Source organism: Physella acuta, unplaced genomic scaffold, assembly GCF_028476545.2.
Source record: "Physella acuta isolate Inbredline_101_S28 unplaced genomic scaffold, ASM2847654v3 ptg001827l, whole genome shotgun sequence".
In the NCBI taxonomy this organism is placed as follows: domain Eukaryota; kingdom Metazoa; phylum Mollusca; class Gastropoda; family Physidae; genus Physella; species Physella acuta.
Window position 1 is genome coordinate 33,357 of NW_026733336.1, and position 19,144 is coordinate 52,500.

General features: G+C 34.4%; 2 long non-coding RNA genes across 2 annotated transcripts in view; both read left to right on the forward strand.

Moving 5' to 3' along the window:
- Window positions 1–11,473: 11,473 nt before the first annotated feature.
- Window positions 11,474–19,144, forward strand: part of LOC131930701 (uncharacterized) — a 22,690-nt gene continuing 15,019 nt past the window's right edge. The window contains exon 1 of the long non-coding RNA XR_009384160.1: window positions 11,474–11,681. This is a non-coding gene — a long non-coding RNA (uncharacterized LOC131930701). The remainder of the gene's footprint in view (window positions 11,682–19,144) is intronic.
- Window positions 13,596–15,056, forward strand: LOC131930700 (uncharacterized). Its single transcript, XR_009384158.1, has 3 exons — window positions 13,596–13,869; window positions 14,162–14,206; window positions 14,534–15,056. It is a non-coding gene; the product is annotated as an uncharacterized LOC131930700 (long non-coding RNA).

The following is a 19,144-nucleotide window of genomic DNA, read 5'->3' on the forward strand; positions in this document are numbered from 1 at the left end:
TTTTGTTATAGACGTTTAATGAAGAGTTACCTCCGCTAAGTTTTTATTTGCTTAAAACATTTAAAGACAAAATAGTAAAATATTAAACATCAGAAATTCGCCCTCTCATCAATCGCTACTAGTCCCACACTTATATCCCATTTTGAGGCGTAAATGAGGTCAGTGAAAGCGCGGGTCTAATATTCAATGCAATTTTAAAATCAGCGGAGGACATTCATAGACAGAGGCGTAGCGTCCCCTCATTGCGCCCGGGGCGAACTTTCAGTTTTGCGCCCCCCATATATATATATATATATATATATATATATATATATATATATATATATATATATATATATATATATATATATATATATATGTATATATATATATATATATATGTGTGTGTGTGTGTGTGTGTGTGTGTGTGTATATATGCATATATATACATATATATATATATAGGCAGTGGCGTAGCCAGGATCGTCTCAAGGGGGGGATTCCAATTTTTACCCGGGGACAAACTTTCGATTTGCAACCCCCCCTTCAAACTTTCGATTTGCACCCCCCCCCCCCCCCCTCAAACTTTCGATTTGCACCCCCCCTCATACTTTTTCTATATACCGAGGGGCCTATGGGGGGGTTATGACCCCCCCAAACCCCCCCTGCCTACGCCACTGTATATAGGCCTATATATATGTAGGCTATATATATATATATATATATATATATATATATATATATATATATATATATATATATATATATATATATATATATATATATATGTATATATTGATATATGTGTGTGATAGTGAACGTGCGTGTGCGTGTTTGTGTGCGACAGCCCGGAGAAAAATTAACAATTACAATGTATGATTGTCTTTCCATAAAGCTTTACTTGACGCCTATTAAACTCCCCTTAAGTTGCATTATCATTTTAAAAATTATTAGTAATATCAGAAAAAATATAAACCTTATCTGAGTTTAGAGGAAAGTTTGTGGCAGGCGCTAACTCGTTTTGGACAGTCATTTTTATGTTTGATCTTTGGAGCAGTCTCAATTCATACAATTGACATACAATAGTAAACTATTGTACACATTGCAATACGATATGGGCATTACTTTTTACTGGTTGATTTTATAATGAAACAAGCGAGAGGAAAAAACTGGAAGAATGGAGTCTTGGATTTATTAGATGTGCGCTGCCTTCACGCAGACAGTCAACAACAAATGCAAAAAGAATTATTGTACTGATTGAAGAAGCAGTAATAATAGTTTTTAATCATAGTGGCACCGCCCATGACTTTCTGATTAAAATCAGCAGCAATAAAATGCGTATGAACATTGTAAGTCAATGTAGAATTCAAATACATTGTCAAATAAATCCAATCAGGATCTATAGCTAAGTATGATGTATCTATTACTGTATGGCTCAGAATGAAAAGGTGGTGGTTGGGCACAATATGAGAAACACAGAAAATTACGCCTGACTCATATGATTCGAGATCGGATTTTGTCCATTTTGGCGTAACGCGTAACTATTAGAAGGGAATTGACGAATGCGCAAATAAAACTGGTGGGGTTCGGTAACTTCAAAAGTTAACAACCTCTGCTTTAGAGTGTATTTTGTAGAAGGTGCAAGCCTATTTGGTCTACTTTTGGTCGTGTCTTTAGAACAATTTTGATAATAGTATATTACAATTTTAATTTATCAGTTAGCTTGAACGAAGTGTTATGAAAAAAAGCAATCGAACAATGATCTATTCAGTACAATCTACTAATTTTCTTCTCCATTAACATTTTAGCAAAGAGTGTCGCTTTCCAACCACCAGCTCCCACAGACTGCTATTTTACTGATCGGATAGCGATACAAGAATCCGTGACAGGTTATATGTAATGCAGTGATCCAGGTAAGATGTAATTTTAAAGCAATCAAGTAAAATTATCTGATCTCACACTGAAGTTGAGAGAATCGAAAGAATCTTACAAAGAACTAGTCCCGTCATTTCTTAACAAAGTGTTAAAAGATCCAGTACAAATGTTTCGGTTTTTATTGGAGAAAAAGCGCACCCCCCCCCCCCACCCCTCCTCACCATCTTGGACAAAGTTGGTTGAGCGAATTTTAAACGTCACTAACTCTTGTTTTTATGTTACACATTCGTAAAACACGATTTAGTACAATATGTTTTTTACTAAGTTATAACGATTTCCTACTAACTAATCCAATGTAAGTTTTTACGATTTTCGTCTTCGAAAAAGAGCCCCCCCCCCCCCCCATCTTGGAAATCTGGAAAGCGTTTTTTTTCCGGCCACTGTTTCATAAGGGTATTTGTTTTACAGTTACAAAATCAAGGTAGAAAACAGTTAAATCAGCATGCAAAGGCTCTTAACCGTTACAGTTTTTAACTTTGACACTTTATAAATTAAAACTGCAGCTTAAAATGAGCTATTGATTATTTTCCTTCCCCTGTGGTAGGCGCACTGGGCGGCCGCCCTTCCTCTCCGCTTAGCTACGCCTCTGTTCATAAGTATAGATAGGCAGGGGACCTCGATTTATTTTGAGAGTATATGACGATTCCGATTCCACCACCATTTGTTGAAACAGCCCCAAACGAATGCCAGCAAACTGTCTGGCAGCCAAAGATCGTTAAAAAAATTAATGGCAGACAACGGCGATCGTGCTGCAACCGAACTGTTTGACTCTTGCTATTGAGAAATTCGGTTAATTAATAGATCTGCTGATCGTCATTAATTGGAAGGACTCAACACACCCCAACAAGAAAATAGGGAGGTGGGGCGATGAAAGGTTATACTGCCCTGAAGCTGTGTGCGTAGAATATTGCCCTCACATTTTATTCTACTCCCCTCTCTTTATTTCATGTCCCATTAAATGTGTTTTATTTAGTTCTATTTTGATTTAATTTACTTTGTTTGAACCACACGAGAATGAACCCAACATCTAAATTAATTATTACCACAAGGAAAAAATGTAGCTCTTGATTATGCGACCTACTCTCCGTGATTTTATCGTATATTGTTTTTATTTGTCGTATTTTTAAATGTGACTACCCACAAAGGGGAGTTAACGATAAACGTTTATCTTTAGTATGAAAGCAGATATAATTGTACCACTACCTTCTTGTATTTACATGGAAATAAAGGTTTCAATGTTCAAATTGTATTTTTATTTTTTGTTAGACAAATGACAAATACAAACATGCTCAAAGAACAATTATATCTAAATAAGTTCTCCTATTGACAAAATCAAAATTCGCAATCCTTAATCTGTGAACAGCAGCTTTTATCTATTGAAACATTTTTTTATTAATCAAGAGTATTTTTAACACACATAATTGGAAAATAGAAAATAGATAACAAAACATCGACAACAAGTTTGGTAGACAACACTTCAGTACTAAATCACAATCCTTTCCTTATTTAGACAACGTTGTTTATAAATAATTCTGCTCAACATTTAAACTTACACGTATTTTTTTTTTACGTGGCAAAACGCATTAGACTAAGAAAATAAAATAATTTACAAATCTTACGGCCTTTACAGTTTTTACACAATCAAATAAATTACAAAAGGTATTGCCTCTATAGTCTTCATACAAATAAATTACAAAAGGTATTGCCTTTATAGTCTTCACACAAATAAATTACAAAAGGTATTGCCTTTATAGTCTTCACACAAATAAATTACAAAAGTTGGGCCTTTACAGTAAATTCGCTATTATTTTATAACGTTACTTAATACTAATCTTGGTTTGCTCTCAAGACAGTAAAATACACCTTTGTACTGGCTGAGCTATAAGAACTACTGGGTTAATTGAAATCTGACGCATCTCCAGAAGGTATGAAAGTCATCAATTAATGGCTCATTGCATCCATCAAATCCTGGATACACACACGGTGAATACCTGGGTTTGGTGTGGAGGGTTCTCGTGAAAATACATGCAATGTGTTATTTCTACTTATTGTTTTACTTATTATCTATATGTTATGATATATGTAACTGTTTGAAATGTTTGTTATGGTTAATAACTGTAAGTATTGCTGACTTTAATAACAATAAATGTGTTATTGTTACTTACAATTATAAGTCCTGTTTATTAGTGTTGTTTATGTGGAGGGAGTGGTCTAGCGGTAGAGGGCTGGAGAGAGAGAGAGAGAGAGAGAGATAGAGAGAGAGAGAGAGATGAGAGAGAGAGTAAACACAAATAAAAATGTGACCTTTCGTATATACCCTATAGGTGACCTTTCGAATACTTTCTCATTCAATATTCACACGACCCTTAAGATGTGACCTTTCGTATACCCCACATACAAAATGTAAAAGATCCATAAGTTTTACATGTAAAGAAACTAATGGGCTTTATATAAATAGCCGCAAGGTATCGCCAATGAAACATTTCTCGAAGATAGATAGGGGCCTACCTAATGCACCTTTGTCTTAAATTTAAAAAAAAAAGCTTCACACGTGCGAAGGCTGAGACAAATTAATTACCGGTAAAGATAGGTCAAGCTAGCATGCGCCTTCAGACGCTCCGACCCGCGCGAGTTTCAGTTATATTAAAACAATTAACTTCTACAATGGATAATTTAGGATGTATATTTTACTGCGTAATGAGTTATGAAATATACTTTTAAACGTTAAATCTTGTATAGGTTCGTAGTTTATTTCATCTGCGTCATTCAAAGTATTAGTTTCATTTTGTTTTTAGAATTTCAACATTTTAAACTTGACTTTGCTAGAATTATCTGGTCAGCTTAATAATCACAAAGACTAATGAGTTACTAAACCTAAAGAATATGGGACGGCTTGGCCTAAGCAATAGAGCGCTAGGCTGGTAACCCGAAAGTCTCAAGTTCGAATTCGGGTCCAAATCAGTTTAACGTCCCTGAGTTCACCCAGCTTTGATGGGTACCTAACTCATGTTAGGGAAAGTAAACTTGGCTTGGCAAAGTGTTAACCACATCATCCTTCATATGCTAAAGTCTAGAAACATATGAACTCTACTTCATCCATCCAATGGATGGTTAGGTCTAAAGAGGATTCTTTACTTTATTTTAATCGATAAGAGTCGTGATGAAATAAAATATTCTACTACCGATCCCTGGGCTTAGCATCCACCTAGCTTGCCACTAATTCTCTGATTAATGACCCCCTAGTCTCTTCTAATTCCCCAGATTAGCGATCACCAGCTTTACCAGTAATCCCCAGATTAACGATCCCCAAGCCTTCCACTAATCCCCGTGCTACTAATCCATAACATATGTGATCACCTAAGCCTGCCTACCTGCATTCCCCTGGGATTACCAATCCCCTATCCCGTCGCTAATCCCTTAGATTAGTATCCCAATCAAACGATTTAACAACAAATGTTCGCGCTTGTATCAATCTGTCACCACCCCCTTTAACTATTCATGTCTCCGCGCATGCGCATCATCAGGACCAGTGCAATCACTCAACCCAATAACTAGTCCATACAGGTTAGATCTCTTGAACAAAAGCACCTGATTCCCGTGGTAACGTAACACCGCCATCTTTAAAACCCCAATCAATATGTCTGACAGCTGCCCGGGAGGTGGCGTTAGTACCGGATACGGACCTGCATCCGCTGCATTGTGACGTCATCGAACCGGAGTTTTCACCTGAAAATGCTGAGTCAGATACTAAAAAGAACCGGTTACTTTAAGAAATTTACGCCTCGGTTTTTCGTGATTTATTTCAAAGATTTTTATTGGGAGGGGGGTGAGGGGGGGGGGGGCACTTGAAACTTTTGTCGTGAGGGGGACGGACTAAAGTTTTCAGATGGAGGGAGGGGGGCACACATTTGTTACTTACTTAATCCTCATCACTCCCAGCTATAAATCTCCGCCATTCCACCCTGTCCTGGGCGAGCCACTTCAATTCATGCCATGTCTTACCAGTAGCCTGTACGTCTTCTTCCATCTCCCTCCTCCATGTTTCCAGTGGTCTTCCTCTATTTCTCTTTCCAGGTGGGTTCCACTTCAGCGCCATGTTGGGGAGTCTTTTTTTTGCTCAAGCGTTGGACATGGCCCAGCCATCTACATCTCCTCATTCGAACTTCTGAAACAATGTCGTTTAATCCTGTCCATTTGTTACGGTATATATTTTCTATAACAGTTTTACTTTTTAAAATTTCGTTCGGGTGGGGGAGGGGGGTAAGGGGTGGACGAGACTCGAAAACAGTACCTAATATGCCTGAAAGAAACTCTGCTACCTCTTAAGAGTCGGTACTCTTTACCAAACATAAAATTTATGATTAAAAAAAAAAAGAATTTATGTTTAACAAATAATGTCCGTGTAATATGATTATTAGAATTCGGGTAAAATAAATCAAAATATTGTATACGTTGATCTAATCAGATATTCATTCAAATCTAATCAGATATTCATTCAAATCTAATCAGATATTCATTCAAATCTAATCAGATATTCATTCAAATCTAATCAGATATTCATTCAAATCTAATCAGATATTCATTCAAATCTAATCAGATATTCATTCAAATCTAATCAGATATTCATTCAAATCTAATCAGATATTCATTCAAATCTAATCAGATATTCATTCAAATCTAATCAAATATTCATTCAAATCTAATCAGATATTCATTCAAATCTAATCAGATATTCATTCAAATCTAATCAGATATTCATTCAAATCTAATCAGATATTCATTCAAATCTAATCAGATATTCATTCAAATCTAATCAGATATTCATTCAAATCTAATCAGATATTCATTCAAATCTAATCAGATATTCATTCAAATCTAATCAGATATTCATTCACATCTAATCAGATATTCATTCAAATCTAATCAGATATTCATTCAAATCTAATCAGATATTCATTCAAATCTAATCAGATATTCATTCAAATCTAATCATATATTCATTCAAATCTAATCATATATTCATTCAAATCTAATCAGATATTCATTCAAATCTAATCAGATATTCATTCAAATCTAATCAGATATTCATTCAAATCTAATCAGATATTCATACAAATCTAATCAGATATTCATACAAATCTAATCAGATATTCATTCAAATCTAATCAGATATTCATTCAAATCTAATCAGATATTCATTCAAATCTAATCAGATATTCATTCAAATCTAATCAGATATTCATACAAATCTAATCAGATATTCATTCAAATCTCCCCGGACTCTGCTCTGTGTAGATGATTACCGCGTATCTCTAACAGCTGATTTGATGTTCGTGTGTGTTTACGGGGATGCTGATTGTGCTCACGCATTGTCAAATCAAAAACAATAACAGAAACGAACTCGGTTACTTGTCTTATATTACATGTATAATGGGAGAGAGGCTCGAAGTGGGGAGGGGGGAGGGTCCATACAAGACATAAAGTATATAGCGCCATTTTTATCACCAGTTCTGTCGTCTTAAACCCTCCCCGCATGTGAAACTCTGTCCTAATTGCTCAAACTTTTTCACAATACCCCCACTGTTATGCGATATGATTGATAAACAACCCCCCCTGCCTCACCCATCTTCATACCCAAAAAAAAATAAAGACAAATAATGACTATTTTAAACAAAAGTAAAGTATCAACTGAAAGTTAAATGGCATTTTAAATTTTACATTAATGGGTATTAGATTTTTTTTTATTATTTAAAACATCGATCTCATTTTTATTTTAAGCGTTGAGCGATACTAATTGAATGTATCAAATTACTGTAGACATTTCTCTTGGTTAGTCTTAGCTGTAAATCAGAAATTCATTATAGTTTTTTTTATAAAGTATCGGTCAAATACTACGCACTAAAATTAATACGCAATAAACGTAAAACTAAAATAAACATAAGATTAAAATAGTCAGAAGACTAAAATAACAGTATTCTAAAATCAAGACGCAATAAACATAAAAATAAAATAAACAGAAGTTTAAAATAATCAGATGACTAAAATAACAGTACAGTAAAATAAACACATTCAATAAAACATCGCTATACAAACATATCATTAAAATAAACACAGCTTTAAAAAAAAGGCCAAAGTAATTCAAGACGAAAATAAACAAGTGACAAGAAACACACCACGAACAGAAACACCACAAGACAAGAAACCCAACTCTAAACCAAACAAAACCTTGACGCAACACACTGACGCCTAGCTGCCCAAAGCTTGTCTCTATCTTTGAAATCTATTTTCCCCCTGTTCACACCCTAGATATGTTGCCATACCAACTATCAAACGTGCGCGATTATCTCCCTGCTAAATAGTTTAGTGTCACCAGTAAGTAGTTTAAATAGTTGAGTGTCACCAAAAAGTTGTTCAAATACTTTTGTGTCACAACAAAAGTTGTTTAAATACTTTACTGTCACCACAATCGTTGAGTAAATACTTCAATGTCACCACAAAAGTTCTGTAAATACTTCACTGTCACCAATATAAGTCGTGTAAGTATTTTAGTGTCACCACAAAAGTCGTGTAAATAGTTAAGTCAGTGTCACCACAAAAGTTGTTTAAATACTTTGATGTCACGATAAATGATGTGTAAACATACATCAGTGTCAAAAAAGTGTGTCATCATTGTAAATTCTTCAGTGTGTCACCACTAGAGTAGTGGAAATACTTCATGGTCACCACTAAAGTAGTGTAACTACTCGAGTGTCTCACCACAAAAGTCGTGTAAATAGTTGAGAGTGTCGCCAATTAAGTCGTGTAAATACTTGAGTGTCTCATCAATAGTCATGTACATACTTCAAGGTCACCACAAACGTTATGTGAATATTTCAGTGTCACCACAAAAGTCGTGTGACTACTCGCGTGTGTCACCACAAAGGTCGACGACGCCGCTCAAGTTCTCTGAAATACTACACTACTCACCCAATGTGGGGCAGAACCAAGGAAAAAAAACAAAAGAAAAAACAAGAAAAATTTCCAAGACAGTTTGACCTCCGACCGATATGCATATGACCCTAGGTCCACCGATATAGGACCATCTTTCTCCAGTGAACGGAAAAAAAGTCACAGGAAAAAAAAAAACCTCAGAAAAAAGTCACAGTTTTTGCTAGGAAAAAAAGTCACAGAAAAAAAGTCACAATGGAAAAATTTTATCGGAAAAAAAGTCACAGAAAAAAAGTCACAAAAATCTTTTCTATAAATATTTTGCTTTATTTGTTGCAAATTGTAAATTTTTATATTTTTTTATTGTTGTGGGTTATTTTTGTGTAGCATATATTATTTATAGACGTTAAAAGCATAATAGTTTATAACAATTAAAAGTAAAATACTCTAAGATAATTTACATAACAATCTCAACTTTTGTTGCGTATTTAGTCAAATACGCGACAGAAAAGCTAATTATATAAGAAATGTAGATACATCATTGTATTTTGCATATGTTTTGCCGTAAGCTTATCTCCTGTCGGCCTCTCCTCAGTCGGCCTTGTCCGAACATAATGTGTGAAGTGGACGTTTTATGTCAATGACAGCCTTTGAACCGTGTCGGCTTTCTGTTTTGATCCTATGCTTTGTTATGTAATGAGCGTGATAAATGTGGGCAGTAAAGGTGGTTGAACTTATCATAACTATCGTTGCGATGAGTTGAGGGCAGCAAGTCAGATGAACTTACCATTTCACGGTAATTTAATATCAGTATTAAAAACAATACGGTGAAAACTGAGGATGTTGGAACATTCTATTAAATGCTATTAATATTTGTTATACATAATTACAATATACATACTTAAAACTAAATATTTTTAGACGAATTATAAACATTACCATGCGTATACAACCTACACACATAACATTACATTGAGTAAATCCTTAGTTAATTTTGCACTCTCTGAATATATAATTCATAAAATTATTAACACATTCCTTGCAAATATATGTTTGTGACTTTTTTCCTGTGACTTTTTTTCCTGTGGCTTTTTTTCTGTGTTTTTTGTTCCTGTGTTTTTTTCCCCTGTGACTTTTTTTCCTACAATCCTTTCTCCAGCTCAAGAAATATTTTGTGTGTAAACAGTAGAGTTGTTGTCGACTGTATAAATGCATACAGACAGACATACATACACACATATACATATATTTATAAATATATACAGGATTTTTATACATATATATATATACTTACATACATACATATATATATATATATATATATATATATATATATATATATATATATATATATATATATATATATATATATATATATATATATATATATATATATATATATACATGTACATTTATATAGGTATAGGTATTTATGCGTATATATACGCATATATATATATATATATATATATATATATATATATATATATATATATATATATATATATATATATCACAATTAAATTTACAGTATTTATTTTTCATTCGTGTTGATCATTATCCACTGAGAAATCACGTGTGAGAAAAAATCCTTGTAAAGTTATAGAGTGAGTTGTGAGTATAGTCTCAATGTTTTGAACGACTATAGAAACCCTACAGCTATAGCTCGCGTGCCGTCAGAAAGGGAAATACCAATAACACAATTGTAATCAAATAAATAAACTAGATGATTTGAAAAAAATAATATAAAATTTCCAATTTTTTAAATCAGACTGCTGATGCTGTGCTTAGATTTCTATTTGGAATGTACATCAACTCTAAGTTAAATGAATAAAAATTTGACTGTTTATATGGCGTAGATAAGGCTCTGCTAATTAAGGGATGTAGGTTCCGGACAGGGAGTTAATAGATAAAAGAGGCCAACTCAGAAATGATCTGATAAGTCTAAAATAAAGCCAACTGATACTTTTTAACATAGACACACTGGTGATGACAACATAAAAACACTCACATACCATAGTCTTCATTAAAATGAAACAAGTAGCTCTTATTAAATGACATGTCAAGAATGTCATCTTACATAAGCCTATAGTAAATGACATCCAGAATGCCATCTAACATTAGATTGTAGAAAATGACATGTCCAGATATCATTTACTTGAATTCAAAGACCCATGCCAAAAAGATTCTCTCATCACCATCCACTATCCAGCATCTGATCCACCATACAGCATTCGTCTTGTGCTCCATCACTATCACGTAAACACAATGCAACCCGACCCAACCCTATTATAAAACCTCAAGACCCCAATTCCTAAAACCCCAAACACAAACCCCTATACATGCCACCCCCGAACCCTAGTTTCACCCTTTCAATATCCTAACTTGAACCCCACCATCAACCAATCAACACCCAACCCCCTCTTACGCCCACTATCCATCACCCGCATTGCCTGAATTCTCTGAGCATCATTTAACCCTACGGTCAAGGGCGACAAGAAAAGGTAGCAGGCGGATAGTTAGCTGTCGCCCCTGTTCGACCTACGACAGAAAGATGGATCTACCTTGCACGTGGCTCGCATCGCTAATATCCGCAGCGTCCGCCAAGGTTTTTCCCCCTCTCTCTCTCTCACACGCCGTTGTGGTTACCGATCGTCTCACAGCGACGATTTGTACAGCCAGCGATTGCGAGGTAGAGTTGTCGGTCCTTTGACGGAGTAGCCGGTCCTTGTGCAGAGTTGTCGTTTATAGTTCGTTTCATGGTTTGAGATTCTCATTGAATGACGTTATATTGATACGTTTATTATAGACTAGCAGAATATTAGTTTATTTCTCCATACGTGAGTACTACTTTTATTTCAGTCGACATTTTATTCATTCGAGGCTGTGACTTTATTTAAAATTCATTATTATTTCAAGCAAGAGACATGTTTAAATTCGACATTGAATCCAGCATATTTCTGTATGAGTTTTGAAATGTTAGTACTTTTTAATTTTCTTATGAGTTATTGACTTACTATGAAGATCATTGACAACTTTATATATCCTTAACTAGAAAGTAAGTGTAGTGATATATATATATATATATATATATATATATATATATATATATATATATATATATATATATATGTATATATATATACGTATATACGTATATACAGTATATATATATATATATACTGTTTTTCCTCTATTTCCTGAACTAGCTGAACTACTTACATGTAGCCTATATAGGGCAGACTTACGGCATAGGGCCGCAATAACTTAGATAGTCTGACCTTGAGTTGTATACCCTTGACCCTATCGATTACGGTAATTAGCTTTTCTATACTGGTGAGTCAAAAAAAATCAAGAAGTAATTAACTAATTAACACCAAAGGTCAAATCTTTATATATCCAGTCTTCTCCCTTACGAGGTTGCGCACACAAGACATACGATATAATACAAAAATATGATGTGTGATATACCTCTATATATATAACGTTATAAAACGTTAAATAACGCTTTATGTCACTTTTTCTTCTACGACGACACCTCATGATATGTAAACTTTCTACAAAATAGGCCCGTCTACTACCCACAACATTACGAAATTACTCATCACAACAAGTATTTTTTATTTTAATTATGTGAAGCTTAAAAATTAAGAGATAATCTCCTGTTATATCCTCATAAATTTCAAACAAAAACTCATGCTGAGTTTTTTTTAAAGAAAAATAATACGTAAAACAGATAGGTCAACGTATTGATTCCATTATTCTAAATGTCACCAGTTTAACAAAACCAGAGCAGGAAATCAAATGCAGTCTCCTGTAAAATTACACTACACCACTATCAAACTCCACATAACACGTCACAAAACGATAAACTACCAGGTTTCACACCAACAATACTAGTTTTGAGCACGTACCCAATAACTATAGAACAAAAACATCCGTACCTAGTCTATATTAATACATGGCTTGAATTCGCCTGTCTAGCCTGACCACTGGGCTCCTCTCTATTTTAAGGCTGTGTGCGGCACACGATTTAAGTGTGTTGGGTGTCAGATGTCAAATTTCAGTTTTGACCTAATTATTAAAGTATATCCATTTCTGAATACAAAACCACATAACATATTGTTGGAAAATGCTTATTTTTATTTTAAATTAATTTTTTTGTGAGGCATGTATATGCATGTTTTGTCTAATTTTTCAAAAATACAGCGAAAATTGCCTAAGTTTACTACTATAAAACATACAGATAACTAAAAATAGCTACCGCGTGTTTAGTATCGCCGGAAAGCTCCTTTTCTTGTCTATAACGACAAGGTAAATTTGTCAACCAATGAAAATATTCCATTTAATTTCGAATGTTCAAATGAAACACACTTTTTAAAGATTTTGACCTACATATACCAAATTTTCCTACTCGGCCTTACCCCGGAAGCAAGGTAAAATTCTATTGGCTGGCGGACTCGGAATTATCAGTGTTAAAATTTTTGATTCGCTAGCTAGTTTATCGCTTCCGGCGTGCCTAGTGATGAACTGATTCTTGTTGTTGATTTTCAATCAGCTGTTTACAAACTTTTTAGACAAATCTCATCGTATCAAATGTTTTTATCGGTTTAATAATGTTTGAACTGTTTAGAAGTTCCGTGATTTCATACCAGCCATCTTTCTCTGTTGATTTACTGCTACTAGATTTAGTCTACACAAGCCTACCGCACACGACAAGAGTAAGCTGTGTGTTACGTGTGTAGTAAGTTATTACACACTACACAGCAAGAAATACACTATCACCCTGTGATCGAACCCAAAACAGACTTATCAGATAGAACAATTTTGGTAATAACTTAAGTAATCCCCGGGTGAAGTTGGCCTGCACATGTTACAAGTGTCCTAATGCGTAACAAGGATAAAAGAGTACACAACAAACTATTTGAAACTAGGCTCATGTGTGTGATGTTCTACTGCTGTCCAGTGATTATGAAAACTACAGCCTTAAATTTTGTTTACAAGGAATAGATGCACGGACATCAAGCAGTGAGTATTTCAATATCCATTAAACTATTTGAATTTAAAGATTAATTAGTAGGCCTACATATTTTTTTTCTTTGAACATCTTATTTAGGTTAGTAGACCTGTTTGTCATTAGACTCATTAGTGGTTCAGATACTAGTTCAACAGATTTTAATCTCCTCAAACTAATAAATCAAATTCTATTCAGTGATTCTCCTATTCTTATATTCATACAATATATCACTATAGTTTTATGATTACTTTTCTTTTTACATTTGTATATTTTATTAATAAATTCATTTCCCCTATGATTTAGGCCTACAGTGTGTGTTGAAAACCCTGCAAGTTGCCCTGGTTCAAGGTAATCTCCCTACACATAATTTTGTTTCACATAACAATATCTGGAGAAAATGATTGAAGAGCTAGTGACCAAGTGACCTCAGTGAAAGAATATGGCAACTTTTAAATACTGCAAAAAGGAGAATCATGTATCCGAATGACGGCAAACCGCTTTTCAAAATCATGTTCTGGACCCAAAACAGTTGTAAAATTTATTTATAGCTTATACCTTACAATGATTTTGCAACTTAGTTTAGGATTTAATACATATTCAATGCAAAATGTGTTTGTGGTAAAGTGTTTTTTTTTTTGTCCACTAGAATAACTTATGTTCTACTTTCCTTTATAGAATTGACCTTTGCCAAGAGAAAGCCAAGCAGTATGAAACCAGACAATAACTTGGAAAAAGAGCATTTATTTTGGTCAGTGCACAAGTATTAACAGGAAGAGATAAAGAGAGCTGAAGAGATGGATAAATCAATTATTATAGTTATAGTGGTAGCAATAATTTAAAAAAAAACATTGAAACATTTTGCCGGACAACTAATCTGAAAAAAAGAAAAAGCTAGATGGCAGGAAAAAGTAGCAGTTGCCAAAATGAAATGTGAATATGCTTAACAAAATAGAACTGTTAGGTGTGGTTCAGCCCAATTTTTGAAACAACTTATTTTAAGAAAATAAAAATGTTTTTTGCCTTTACGTATTTGACGCATTATCTTTGTACGACAATTTTTTTACTTTATTATTTAAAATGTACTTGCAAGTTTAATACTTCATTGCATGTTTATATGTTAAATAAACCTGCATAAATTAAAACCAAATTTTGTTAGTATTTGTTAGGTTATGAATGAAATTTTTCATTTTTCTTTAGTTTTTTGCGTTTTTCTCAAAACGTTAAAATTCACTCTTCAAATCCCTACTCCTCTGTTAGTTCTGCATGTATTGTAATGAAACTTAGCCTGATTATTTTTCTAACATATATAAACAACTTCTATAAAGCATTTTTTAAAGATTTTCCTTACTTTAGATTTTATGGACTGAAATATGTTGAATTTGAGCAAATTTCGATTTTATGGACTGAAATATGTTGAATTTGAGCAAATTTCAGCTTTTTTTAACAGTCTAGGATTTAAAAATTAAAAATAATTTTTTTAAACCCTTTTCTTAAAAAGTACTTTATAGAAAGTTTCAGGCTAACATCACTCTACAAAATGCTTGCATTTCTGTGTGTTTACCTTTAGTGGTTGCTGAGCCTTAGCATTTTGAAAATGATAAACAAAAATCCAATATGGCGGACGTAACCATGGCAACCAAAAATATTTTTCTTTTTGGACACCATTTTTAAAAATCCCATTGAGCATACAATATATGGGTGAAGTTTCAGTGAATTTGCTTGACTAATAACAAAAAAGTGTTTGCCCTGTAGCTCCTAGCCTTAACCCTTGACCTACTTCGTGTACCGGGTTCTACCCCCTTCCTCCACGGGGGTCATTGTTGTACACATTTTATTCGACCAAAAAAAATTAATTAAAAACACGAATTTCTACAATTTGAAGAAGAAATTTGTTTTTTTTTTAAATTGCTTTACATTTTTAACATTCAAATTGGAATATTTAAAAAAAAACTGTTGACTTTAAATTGTTGATATTTGAAAATGTAAAATAATTATGTAATTATTTTTTAACGCTTATAAATTGTATATTCTTCAAATAAAATGCCTCATTCTAATACTTGCTAAATAGCGTTATAGAAAACATGTTATAAATAAGGTATTACTGGCATTTTACTCTATAGTGACACATTGTACATTTTGGAAAACATGTCATATTTGCATAATACTTGACCTTCTTCTTCTTCGTTCTTAATTTTGAGTGCTGAAAGGGGTCGAGGGTTTGAACTTGCGACTTTTTCGAATTTATCAACAATGATCTTTTTGCCGACTCGACCACGCCTCCATCACAATTAAGGATACGTGTCAACTGGTTATGCGCCATTGAGGCCACTGACTCCGATTTCAGCCTGCTTTTCTGTTTGAATTTAATTCCATAGCCTTTGTCCAACCAAGAACAAACTACAAGGCAGCAGTTGTTTCGATTTGGGAGTTGTCTTTCCTAGAAGAGCGGCTGTCCCCAGCTAATGAACCCGAGGATTCGAACTCGACACTTTTCGGTTTACCGACTCGACCACGCCGACCACACAATACTTGACCGATGAGGAGGAAATTTGGTATACGATGTTAGGACACCACCTACATTATTTTCCATACATAGGATAATGTTGTGGACCAGAATCCTGAGGTCATGTCATAAGATGCTACTCTTTAACACCCTGGAACTCTCCCTGTCCAGTACAAACGGATCATCGTTTAATCTCTCTTCTAAATCCGCCCCTCTGCCCGCCGCTAGACATTTTTCTACTTAATGATGTGATTCTACTGTAAAGTATTACACTAATTTTCTTGTTTTAATTAGAGGAACTACTTAATTATGTATGTTTACACACACAAATACACACACACACAAATACACACATATATATGTATATAAATATATATATATAAATATATATATATATATATATATATATATATATATATATATATATATATATATATATATATATATATATATATATCAGATATTGGGTCATATTAAACTGTCGGTCATAAAATTATGCTGAACTTTCCGGCATGGGATCATGTTAAACTGACATGAAATGAGGTTATGTTCAACGGTTCAACATAATGGCACTTTAAACGCCCCAGTCACTACTCATCTCCCTTGTAAATTAAATATCAACAATCATCTCCCTTGTAAATTAAATACCAACGATCATCTCCCTTGTAAATTAAATACCAACGATCATCTCCCTTGTAAATTAAATACCAACGATATCCTCCCTTGTAAATTAAATACCAACGATCATCTCCCTTGTAAATTAAATACCAACGATCATCTCCCTTGTAAATTAACTACCAACAATCTCCTCCCTTGTAAATTAAATATCAACGATCATAGAACACAACCCTGAATTTCTCGACCTAATTAGTTGTTCATGTCAAATCTCTCCTACCCCCAATAAACACAATGCCCGATCTCATCCGCCTATAAAAGCTAAAAGCAAGAAATAAAGCCATGAATGGCTATTTTTGTATCAACACTGGTTTTATTTTCATTTAGCATCGTGCCAGTTAGAAATTATTGCAAATATCCCCCCACCCTAGCCCCAGCCTTAACATTTTAACTCTGGAATTATATTCCCACATTAAATACGTTCTGTGTGAATAAAAATAAGAAGCTTTTAGACGAGCCATTACTGTGACACGTATTAATTGAGGCGTCATATGTGTGTTATTACACTAATGGAACCGTTATAGATTGTGGGCGTGGCCTTGATGGGGGGAGGACAGGTGTGTGTGTGGGGGGGGGGGGTGATAATCTCTATTTTATTTTCAGAAACTCGGGCTCAATTTAAAAAGAAACAAGATAAATATTTTAGGATTATAAAATGGGTTACTCTGCAATTCGGCTTTCAGAGGTAGTGGGAAAATATTTTGTTGAAAGACTACCGCAGCATTAGGACATTAGCTTGCTGTCCTGGTATGACATTAGACTACCATCCAAATAGGGCATTAGCCGGTCGTTCAGCATCGAAATAAGACATTAGCCTGCCATTCCAATAGGACATTAGCCTGTCATTCCAATAGGACATTAGCCTGCCATTCCAATAGGACATTAGCCTGCCATTCCAATAGGATATTAGCCTGCTATTCTAATAGGACATTGGCCTGCCATTCCAATAGGACATTAGCCTGTCGTTCTAATAGGACATTAGCCTGCCATTCTAATAGGACATTGGCCTGCCATCCAAATAGGACATTAGCCTGGCATCCCACTAGGAAATCTACCTACCCTCTCACTAGGACATTGTCCTAATGCCCCACTAGGATATGATGCCAGTAAGGACCACCCATCAACTCAATCATGAGCTAATTTCTCCAACTTTCCACACCGATAACCAACTTTTTCAATCGCCCTCCAAGTCGAGTCTCCATGTTTTTCTTGGCCTGCCATGTTTTTTTCTAGTACCCGAGAGACTCAAGGTCAAGGTCTGCCCTATTATGCTAATTGTTAGCTTCTTGAATGTGTGGTGCTCCATCACCATTCTCACTGGAGGATTTCTTCTTCAGCACTCTGTAGCATAGTTTTACTGTCGTTATAGTAAACTACTGAAGGTTGGTTGATCCAGTGGATTCTCCTGTGGCATCTGACATGTCTTTGTTTTATCTGGTGCTATAACGCCACACATATCCTCTCCATGCAGTAAAACAGAATTTGCTGTTGTTTTAATTTAGTTTGTGACGGTGTGGCTTAGAGGGAGAGTACTAGACTTCTAACCCGAAAGTCTCGAGTTCAAATCTGGGTTCACATCAGTAGAACGTCCCTGAGTTCACCCAGCTCTGAAGAATACCTAACTCAATTTAGGAAAACAAAAGCGGCTGGACATATCGCTGACCATATTATCTCCTTGTATGCGGAGGTCATTGAAACCGATGGACTCTACTTCATCTGCCTCTTTGTGTTTAAATGTGCAATAAACGAGAGGAAGATGAGATAATAATTTTGATTAATTTTGACTAGTAGGTCACTTGCTAGCTCCACAACTCTAGAAAAACTACGATTCTTCTATTTCTTGTATAGATTTTACTTTAATGTCAAAAAAAGCTATCAAAGTTATGAAATATCTACATTAGCACATCAAACTGATGGCAGCTCAGGATATTAAACACCATAGAAGTTACACTCGTCAACTCAGAGCAAGGCTATAATAAAATACTTAAAAAAACTTTTTAAAAAACCATGTTTTTCTTGTGGACTAAAAAGTAGAAAATAAATTTTTCTTTTGTGCTTCCTCAAGCTGTGCAGATTCTTGTGATGACTGACAAAAAACGTGGGTACGT